Raw genomic sequence first — 10,988 nt, forward strand, 5'->3', positions numbered from 1 at the left:
TGTCTCCAAGTCACTCAAAAAATATTTGGCCAAAGTCTCGGGCGAACACGACATCAGGGAACTTCAGAAAACCGCCATTCTAGGAACATCGTTCGAAAGACGCTGATATAACATATATAATGCCTCACGCGAAATCTGTTTCGTGCATGTAACACTTGTTAAACAACAAAATGTATTTCAGAAATAGCTACTGCACTAGGTACTTCGGGGGCAAGGTTTGTCTCAGGTACATAGAAGTAAATACCCTGTAAAACGGTATATAGATGGAATAATGATGATGATTTCCTCACAAAGGATTTGCAAAAATGTGCAATGGCAGTACGACAGTTGTGGAAGATGTAGTCCCTATTCCAGGTATCACTGAAGGAACCTGTTAGGACTACCATCCAGCATGGGAAATCGATCCAGAGACACGCCGGAAAGTCACTCACTGTGGCCACTAGCGTTTGTTTACAGACAATGTGTAGCTTATGACACGGTTTACTTCCATTCGTGACGTTGGTAAAACTCTTGGAACGCGTCAATGTATGAGAATTGCTCTAGCAGGCCACTAGGAGAAGCATCCGAAGTGAGCGAGGAGACCAACGAGCCATCAATCGCATTGTCTTGTATCAATAAACACGTGGATCCCACGGCTGACCATTCATCTCTAGCCAGTGCTAAGGCCAAGAATACGTGGATTTATACCTCCACTCAACCAAATGAATGCATGGAGTGGTATTTAGTTGTGCATTAGAGACAACTTTACCTTTACCGGGAGGCTATAAAGATTACTGTCTTCTGGGAGATGCGCTGTGTAGTCTGGTAGATATGACCAGCGTTTCATAAGATCTTGCAGCCTCCGTTATCAGGACACAGAAATCTCCTCTGAAATGACCAACACGACGCAGCACCCCAGAAAATAGCCAGCTTCGTACTCATCGCCGTCAGAACCTGAAATCTCACCCAATAGGGCTATATGTTGTGGTCCACCAATTCCAGTTCGACCAGCCCATTTTATTTCATTTCAGTATAATCGATTTTCTCAAAACCTAAATCAAATTTGGTCAACAACTTTTGGAGTAAATCTCAAATACCAAATCGCATCTAAATCCGTTCAGAAGTGGAAAGACAGACAGCAGAATGGATACGATATAAACATTAAGCGTTAATTTAATGTTGTTTTTGCAAATAACTAACGAAAGCTCTCAATGTCTTTTCTGATTACCTATAATTATTTTGTTATAAAATCTCGGCGATAACACGCAATTATATAAAAGTACACTACAGAAAACTAGGTGAGCAGCCAGATTAAGTAAACGACATACAGAAATATTAAAACAGGTATCATTAAGCAGTTGCTGCATTTAACTGCAGAAAAGGGAACTCTGAATTCCATAAGCAGACTAGTAACACAACGCAGAATAAAATTAGTTTGGTGAAATGATATATTTTTGAAGTTTCTTCCTGTAATAATTATAATTCAATAATAATAATAATAATAATAATAATATCAAAATTTAATGCCAAAGGAACAAAAAAAGGGTACTGCCGAGGATCAAGAAGATGCGAAGACCAACTGCTGGTATCGAAAACAATACTGCAAGACTGTAAAAGCAGGAAGAACTTGTGCATGGCCTGGATTGACTACAAAAAGGCATTCGACAGCGTTCCTCACAGCTGGATACTTAAATCTTTAGAGCTAATTGGAGTTAATGAAAAGATAATATCTTTCACCAAGAAAGCTATGAATAGATGGAAAATTAGTATGAAACTAAATACGGGAGATAAAATAACTGAAACAGATATCAGAGTAACTTGTGGAATATTTCAAGGTGATTCACTCTCGCCATTATTATTATTTTGTATTAGTTCAATCCCTCTTACAGCAGAGCTCGACCGAATGAACATAGGATATGAAGAACATGAGACTAAAACAACGAGAACCGAACGGGTGTATTTAGGCCATCAAATGACGTAATCGATCGAAGTAGTGAAACTAGTTCCGAAGTATATTATTTTCCATTCCTCTTTCGCATTATCAAGATCGGGGGTTCGAATCGCTGCCTGGCCGAGCTTATTCCCGATGCTTTCGTCACCCATCAAGGAAAATGCCGGCATAACTTGAATTTGGTCCAGATCACTTCCTTCTATATGGTATCCAACTCATCATCCATTCGGGCAAGTATATCAGAGCTGTTCACAACGCTGTTCAAAGAATAAATAAAATGAATCGACACTTAGCAATAAAAGCACTGAAGACTAGGGCTGTGGAGTCAGTACTACAATCTCCGACAACGACTCTTCCATAAAAGCTCAACATGAGTTTTGTCACTGATTCCTACAGACCGGCAGAAATATGGACTTGAAAAAATTACCTTCGAATGACTTTGAGAAAATTAAAAGCCTCTAATCGGAAAACACACCGACTGATATTGTCGTGACTATGATATAAAGCTGATCTGTGCGTGAATTCAATAAATATGGTAACTCAGATTAATGCAATCGAGAGAAAAATAAGATTGAAAAAATTACTTTCGAAATATACTGAGAATTTTAAAATACTCTATTCGGAAAACCCAAGAACTGATATTGTCGTGACTATGACGACGATGACCATTCCGTCACCTCAAAATAACATGAATATTGTCACTCATATTCCTACAGATCGGCAGAAATATGCGTTTGAAAAAATGACCATCGAATGACCTTCAGAATATTAAAACCCTCTATTCGGAAAACCCAAGAACTGATATTGTCGTGACCATCACATGACAGCGACTTATGCGTAACTTCAAACTTACATGAGTATTGGCACTCAGATCCCTACAGATCGACAGAAAAAGGAGATCGAAAAAATGACTTTCTAAATACCTTGAAAATTTTAAAGGCCTCTACTTGGAAAACCTCGGTACTTATATTGACGTGACAATGACATGACGATGACCTGACCCTCACCCCAAAGTAACATGAATATTGTCACTTATATTCCTACAGATCGGCAGAAATATGCGTTTGAAAAAATGACCATCGAATGACCTTGAGAAAATTAAAACCCTCTATTCGGAAAACCCAAGAACTGATATTGTAGTGACCATCACATGACAGCGACTTATACGTAACTTCAAACTTACATGAGTATTGGCACTCAGATCCCTACAGATCGAGAAAAATGAGATTGAAAAAATGACTTTCGAAATACCTTGAAAATTTTAAAGGCCTCTATTTGGAAAAACTCGGGACTTATAATGACGTGACCATGACATGACGATGACCTGTCCGTCACCTCAAACTAACATGAATATTGTCACTCATATTCCTACAGATCGGCAGAAATATGCGTTTGAAAAAATGACCATCGAATGACCTTGAGAATTTTAAAACCCTCTATTCGGGAAAACCACGAACTGATATTGTCGTGACTATCACATGACATTGACTTTTGCGTGACTTCAAACATAAATGAGTATTGGCACTTAGATCCCTACAGATCGGCAGAAAAAAGAGATTGAAAAAATGACTTTAGAAATACCTTGAAAGTTTTTAAGGCCTCTATTTGGAAAACCTCGGTACTTATATTGACGTGACCATGACAGGACGATGACCTGTTCGTCACCTTAAACTAACATGAATATTGTCACTCATATTCCAACAGATCGGCAGAAATATGCGTTTGAAAAAATGACCATCGAATGACCTTGAGAATTTTAAAACCCTCTATTCGGAAAACACACGATCTGATATTGTCGTGACTATCACACGACAGTGACTTATGCCTGACTTCAAACATACATGAATATTAGCACTCAGATCCCTACAGATAGGCAGAAAAATGAGATTGAAAAAATGACTTTCGAAATACCTTGAAAATTTTAAAGGCCTCTATTTGGAAAACCTCGGTACTTATATTGGCGTGACCATGACATGACGATGACCTGTCCGTCACTTCAAACTAACATGAATATTGTCACTCATATTCCTACAGATCGGCAGAAATATGCGTTTGAAAAAATGACCATCGAATGACCTTGAGAATTTTAAAAGATTCTATTCAGAAAACCCACGTACTGATATTGTCGTCACTATCACATGACATTGACTTCTGCGTGACTTCAAACATACATGAGTATTGGCACTCAGATACCTACATATCGGCAGAAAAATGAGATTGAAAAAATGACTTTCAAAATACCTTGAGAATTTTAAAAGCCTCTATTCGGGAAACCCACGAACTGATATTGTCGTGACTATCACATGACAGTGCATTATGCGTGACTTCAAACGTACATGAGTATTAGCACTCAGATACCTACAGATCGGAAGAAAAATGAGATTGAAAAAATGACTTTCGAAATAACTTGAACGTTTTAAAGGCCTCTAATTGGAAAACCTCGGGACTTATATTGACGTGACCGTGACATGACGATGACCTGTCCGTCACCTCAAACCAACATCAATATTGTCACTCATATTCCTACAGATCGGCAGAAATATGCGTTTGAAAAATGACCATCGAATGACCTTGAGAATTTTAAAACCCTCTATTCGGAAAACCCACGAACTGATATTGTCGTGACTATCACATGTTAGTGACTTCTGCGTGACTTCAAACATACATGAGTATTGGCACTCAGATCCCTACAGATCGGCAGAAAAATGGGATTGAAAAAATTAATTTCGAAATACCTTGAAAATTTTAAAGGCCTCTACTTGGAAAACCTCGGTACTTATATTGACGTGACCATGACATGACGATGACCTGTCCGTTACCTCAAACCAACATCAATACTGTCACTCATATTCCTACAGATTGGCAGAAATATGCGTTTGAAAAAATGACCATCGAATGACCTTGAGAATTTTAAAACCCTCTATTCGGAAAACCCACGAACTGATATTGTTGTGACTATCACATGACACTGCATTATGCGTGACTTCAAACATACATGAGTATTGGCACTCAGATCCCTACAGATCGGCAGAAAAATGAGATTGAAAAAATGACTTTCGAAATACCTTGAAAATTTTTAAGGCCTCTATTTGGAAAACCTCGGAACTTATATTGACGTGACCATGACATGACGATTACCTGTCCGTCACCTCAAACTAACATGAATATTGTTACTCATATTCCTACAGATCGGCAGAAATATGTGTTTGAAAAAATGACCATCGAATGACATTGAGAATTTTAAAAGATTCTATTCGGAAAACCCACGTACTGATATTGTCGTCACTATCACATGACATTGACTTCTACGTGACTTCAAACATACATGAGTACTGGCACTCAGATCCCTACAGATCGGCAGAAAAATGAGATTGAAAAAATGACTTTCGAAATACCTTGAAAATTTTTAAGGCCTCTATTTGGAAAACCTCGGAACTTATATTGACGTGACTATCACATGACAGTGACTTATGCGTAACTTCAAACTTACATGAGTATTGGCACTCAGATCCCTACAGATCGGCAGAAAAAGGAGATTGAAAAAATGACTTTCGAAATACCTTGAAAATTTTAAAGGGCTCTCTCTATTCGGAAAACCGTGGTACTTATATTGTCGTATCCAGGGCTGTGGATTCGGTACTAAAATCTCTGTCTGCGACCCCTTCATAAAAGCTCACACGGTATAGAAACTGTTCTTAAGATTTTATATCGAGGTCGGTGTCGGTACATTTTTACCGACTCCACCTAAAATTACTTCCGACTCCGACTCCAAAGGCTACTATAGTCTACTTACTGAATTCGAGAACGACGTTTGAAAGGCAAACTACAGAATAAGTAGTCGGAGTTCATAAGCCTCACTCATCTGGCCTCTCAAATGGACGGTTGTGTAAGGATCAACAGCACCATTTCCACAAGACATAAGCACTTCCTCTTTGCGATCTATTGAGTATAGTCACATGGGTTTAGATCGGGTGACAAAGATGGCGCAGCAGAATCTCTGCATCGTCTGAATGTCTTCTGAGGTGGTAAAAAAACTCATTTATCTTAGACTGCATCCATCTTTAGAAATTAGATCGGTATATTCGAGCCAGGAGGAAGTCTAAGGAAAAAACATCCTTCGAAAAGTATTGATGTGTGAAAGCATTTCAAAAACTCTCATCAGACGGTGGATAAAGTCCAAAATAAACTAGTAAAATGCTGATAGGTCTCCATGATCTCACAGCCTTGCCCTTTCTTGTGACGTCTTCAGCCAAGTGTGTAGGAACTCCACGGAGAAGAGATCTCCTTGATAAGCTGACAGTACGCTCAGCCAGTCAAAACACGAAGGTTCATTACCTTGTTCGCAAAAGGCCTAGATCTTCCAATGGCGTCTTTCCTTCGGGCTGTCATACCAAAAATATGTATGCATTTCTTATCTCCCCCCATGCGCGGTGCATTCCCCGTCCAGCTCATCCTCCTTGTGTGACCATAATGTTTGGCGAAATACAAATTATGGAGCTCATTATGTAATTTTCTCCATCCTCCTGCCAGTTAATTCCTCTTAGGTTCAAATACGCTAACATAACCATCCACCATAATTTGGAACAGTTTTAATACTGGTAATTGAAACAGAAACCAAACGGAGCACGTCATGTCCTGTAAGACTACACATTTGATATCAATCCATTCGTTGGCTGATTTACATCCTCAGCATTCTCAAAGTAAACAGCGATTATTTCCCTAAATGACAATAAATTATCGGTACTTATAATGGAGAAGCATTGTGTTATATTCGTGGTAGGGAATGAATGTTTAAATATTATTTATAATAATTTCGGCTTCAGAAGGTTAAGGATTCAGATATCCTGCTCGTAACATTTACGAACATTTAAATAGGGATTAATTAAAAATTAAAACAGATAAATGAGCTATTTCATTATGTAGGGACCAAACTTTATACTAGTAGCAAAGCTTCTTTCTAAATTTACAGATTAGCATTTATTTTTCGACTAAAATTAATGAAATAGCATGCACATGTTGAAGGTCCTATAATAGGATTCGACAGATTTCTGTCTTTGCTCAACACGCACGATCATCTTCCACCTTATTCGACGCTATAAAACATACACAGTCGAAACAGCGTCATTAAATAACGTAATAACAACTCAGTGGTGTGCAGAGTAATCAGACAGTGAATACGACCAAGCGACCACATATGAAAACACCATCCGAGTGTCTGCTTCATATTCGGGAACTCCCGGGTTCAGATCTTGGACCGGAGACGGACTATCCTGACTGCAGTCTTCTTCAGTCCCTCCAGGCAAATGTTGGGACAGTACCTTAATAGGTCACTCTTCCACATTTTTTTTCAATTCCTTATTCGTTAACAAACCTATCATTCGAACCTGAATATCTGACCTACTGACAGCGTAATTAAATAAACTACAAACCAACCACATGGCCCCATTGGACTGCGTTAATAGATGGAATGGATGCGACACTGACACCATGTCACAATGCCAACCCTGCCTTTACTTAGTACACCCTGTTTATCAAACAAGGATTTCATGACAAACAAACTATTATATTAGGGTTTTATAACAAATTCGGCAAACTGGCTTAAGTTCACGTTCTATACATACATTGCAAACAATACTGAAATAAATCAAACACTTAAAATACTACTCGGACGTACACAAATAAATGCCCGGCACATAATAAACCTACATACCTCATTTTACTTCTGAGTATCTGTAAAATATTTGTAAAGGCTGTAGCATTCACTTTGAGAATGCACAAAATTATTTATGATTGTATACAGCATAAAATCTTTTCTACCGATTAGTTTTGTCAACAACACAAAACAGGCTGGTTAAAAAGTGCCTGCGCACCTGTACTAACGCGTGTGCCAGGTAGGGCGTGCGTGCGTGCGTGTATATGCACAGGGACTTTTGGACCACTCTGTATAAGGCACTACGCAGTACCAAATGAATTCTGCCAATTTCTCTGTCAACATTATTTTACTTTGTAATAAATGAATATAAAATCAAATGCAGGACTCAGAATCATGTGGGAAACATCCCCAACTGTTTAATTGGGACTTAATTTATTTGAACTGTTTATATCCACTGTATATAGTCTCGAATACAAGGTGATATTCAGTAGACTCCAAATTATTAATCTAGTAAGTTATATAACAGCGGATTATATAAATAATGTGGTTAAAATCTTCAAAGCTTGATTCCCTCCAAAATGAGAATTCATTGTCAGAAAAAGTTGTTATAATCCTACAGAAAATGGAGAGATTAAAGGAATAAGAGTTCAAAGACATACATTTTTAAAAATAAGATCTGTTATTCGCGATATACATTATATTCTTTAGCATATATTTACTTCAGGTACAAACTAAGTCTTGCGTTTTTCATTAAATATTCACCATAACGACAATAAGTTCATATGTCTTCACACCATTTAACATCTTTTGTATTATGAGCTCTTCTGGAGAACATGGATAAAGTTTCAGACGTGTTTCAAGTAAGCAGGTTTATAATGGACCGATACGATCCAAAAGCAAATAGATCCAACAGTTTAGGTGTAGATCCCCAGTACCAAATGTCCTCGAAATCGATTTTGAAGTGTAACACGCGAGTGGGCTTACAAGGTCTCGCCTTAACCCGTTCACCTTACGCCAAAAATGCACAGAAAAGGAACGAAAATCCTGGTCGCATTTCGGGTTTTCATAGTGGCAAAATGCAGATTGTGGTCTTCTGGGTTGTGACGCCGTGCAGTGTTGTTGGCGGTTACCAGCGTTTTGGAAAAAACTTATCGCCTTCGTATTCAGTGTAAATACCTACAAGACTACACAGCATCACGACCTAGAAGACCACAATCCACAGAAGTTCTGGTAACTAATATAAAGGAACCAGAACATGAATTTCGGATCATTTTCTCTAAAACTCAACAATCTGACAATTAACCGTTAGTAGGATAATTCTATTGGGCAAGTAAGTAAGTACTGGAATAACAGTCTACTTAAGTAACCTATTTTATAATTAGATAGAGCGGAGTACTTCTTGAGAAGCTAATGGTAGCTCACTTGGTCAATGAATTACCTGTTTTGTGGATCCAGAAGCTTCGCTGCCGTGTTCAGCAAGTCCACTACTCTGCTAACCCAATCCACGCTCGTAACCTTATCCCTTTAAATTACGCACGCTGGTAGCTTTACAGTCCACGACTGTAATCTTGAGACTTGGGGGTGATGAGGTGGGGTGAAGGAGGAAAGGTAGCGTCTGCCTTTAACGTTACGGACTTCCTGTATTCCTTGCAAGTCTCAAGATTACAGTCGTGGACTGTATCCACCCACCTGCATCCTGCCCAAAGTGTATCTATGGATTCCACATGAATCTCCGAATAAAAGGCGGCTATTTCCGTAAACAACAACCAAATAATCTTTATAATAGAGACACATTGTTTTCTCTGAGGCAGACATTGGATTTTTAAATATTATTTTGATGAGCCTCGTGTTTCAAAGACTTATGATATGTGTAAATTTTATATTCGTAAGTCCTAACAATATACACAACAGAGACCATTTTCATTCAAACTTGACATCTAAAACAACACTATTAATGATTCATTCATTTGCTAACAAGTAGTTGGGAACCAAATTTTCCGCAAATAACCTATGCACTTTCTGCATCTTCTAGCATCGTAAAAAAGTTCACATCGTGCACTGCACTAATGTCAAACTCAACCTCTTTTGAAGGTCGCTTAAAAAACAAGTGACTTCCGATAGTGTGGAAATGTTATAACCGCCTGCTTTTCCAAACTCAGACAAATCTGAATTACGCTGAAACACATTTTCACTTTATTTAATTTAGATGCAAAACAGTGAAACATAAATAGCAATTGGAAACTTGAAATGCATTAAAATCGGCACATTTAGATCCACACACCATGCGCAATTCGGCCCGCGGAGTTTGACATGCCTGTGTACTATTTGACAGTTTCTCGTCAGGCATTCTCCATAAGATGGGACGAGATTATGGACAGTGGCATCAGTGTTCCATATCTTTCATTCGTAGGAACACGAAAGAAAAGCTTTTTTTCTCTAAAATGACTGCATTTAGCAGCGCAGTAGTGTAATGTGATGAAAAATACAAATAAATTCCTTTTGTCTAAGCACGTGACTGACAATTTTAAAATAAATTGTTTTAAAATTCCATAAGTTGGCATTAACTTACCTCTCATTGAAGATGTCATTCGTCTTGAAGTGAAGTGCTGTAACACATTTGTATCTTTGGTCTTCGCACGATTATGATATACGTATAAGCCACTACAAAACGTAACTGTATACCTTACACCAACACCGCCGACTGACCAACTCCTTGGAATCAACACAATTCCTCGTAATAAACACATACCTAACAGTTCCGCCATCCAGTGTAAGCACAGCTAAACGGAAGTGCGAGACAATTGTATCACTTACTCCATCTGTCGATAGGTTGGAGCAAATCCTTTTCCCCATTTTTATAATCGATAATCGACCGGCACTTGTATTACTTCAATGAAACCCTCACATCTCACATGTTTTTCTTGCTTGCATCTTAAATAAGATCTGAACTAAACTCATTTTCTAACATTCCATTCTATGAAGACTCCCAACGTACAGCGATATCAAGATTTAAAATGACTAGCAGTGACATCTACCGGTCATATCACATATTCATCAGTAATTCTTCTAACAAATCATTTTCATACGAATACATTAATTGAAAATTAAAGTACAACAATGCAATACTTTTGAATACTTTTTGTAGGTGGCAGAGAAAAAATATATTTCATGCAAAATGATACTGTACTATCAGTTGGTAAATTATAAATCGCACAAATTCTTCCCACCCCTCTTGAATAAAACCAATTACCAACATAGCTAAGAACAAATATCCACTGATTACTAACACTTAATATTAAGTAGAATTCGAGGTCGTCACGGCGGGGAGTACAAAGATGGATCTCTTCAAGGTTGTAGAGCCATATATCACCAGGATAATGATGGAGGCAGCAAGGAACTCTGAAA

The 10,988-nt window shown here is 38.1% G+C and overlaps 1 protein-coding gene across 7 annotated transcripts in view; it reads right to left on the bottom strand.

Moving 5' to 3' along the window:
• Window positions 1–10,316, bottom strand: part of LOC110835402 (sphingomyelin phosphodiesterase) — a 63,610-nt gene extending 53,294 nt beyond the window's left edge. For 4 of the 7 annotated variants that reach the window (XR_002544896.2, XR_015535509.1, XR_015535508.1 and 1 more), the window contains exon 1: window positions 10,153–10,315. The gene's annotated coding sequence lies outside the window, so the exon portion shown is untranslated. Of the gene's footprint in view, window positions 1–9,021; window positions 9,117–10,152 lie in introns of those variants that run through there. The other 3 variants (XM_022075585.2, XM_022075575.2, XM_022075570.2) reach the window with 3 other exon arrangements.
• Window positions 10,317–10,988: the final 672 nt, after the last annotated feature.

Source organism: Zootermopsis nevadensis, unplaced genomic scaffold (assembly GCF_977971745.1).
Source record: "Zootermopsis nevadensis isolate Lab colony 2312 unplaced genomic scaffold, Znev_1.0 Znev_ptg000017l, whole genome shotgun sequence".
Taxonomy (NCBI): domain Eukaryota; kingdom Metazoa; phylum Arthropoda; class Insecta; order Blattodea; family Termopsidae; genus Zootermopsis; species Zootermopsis nevadensis.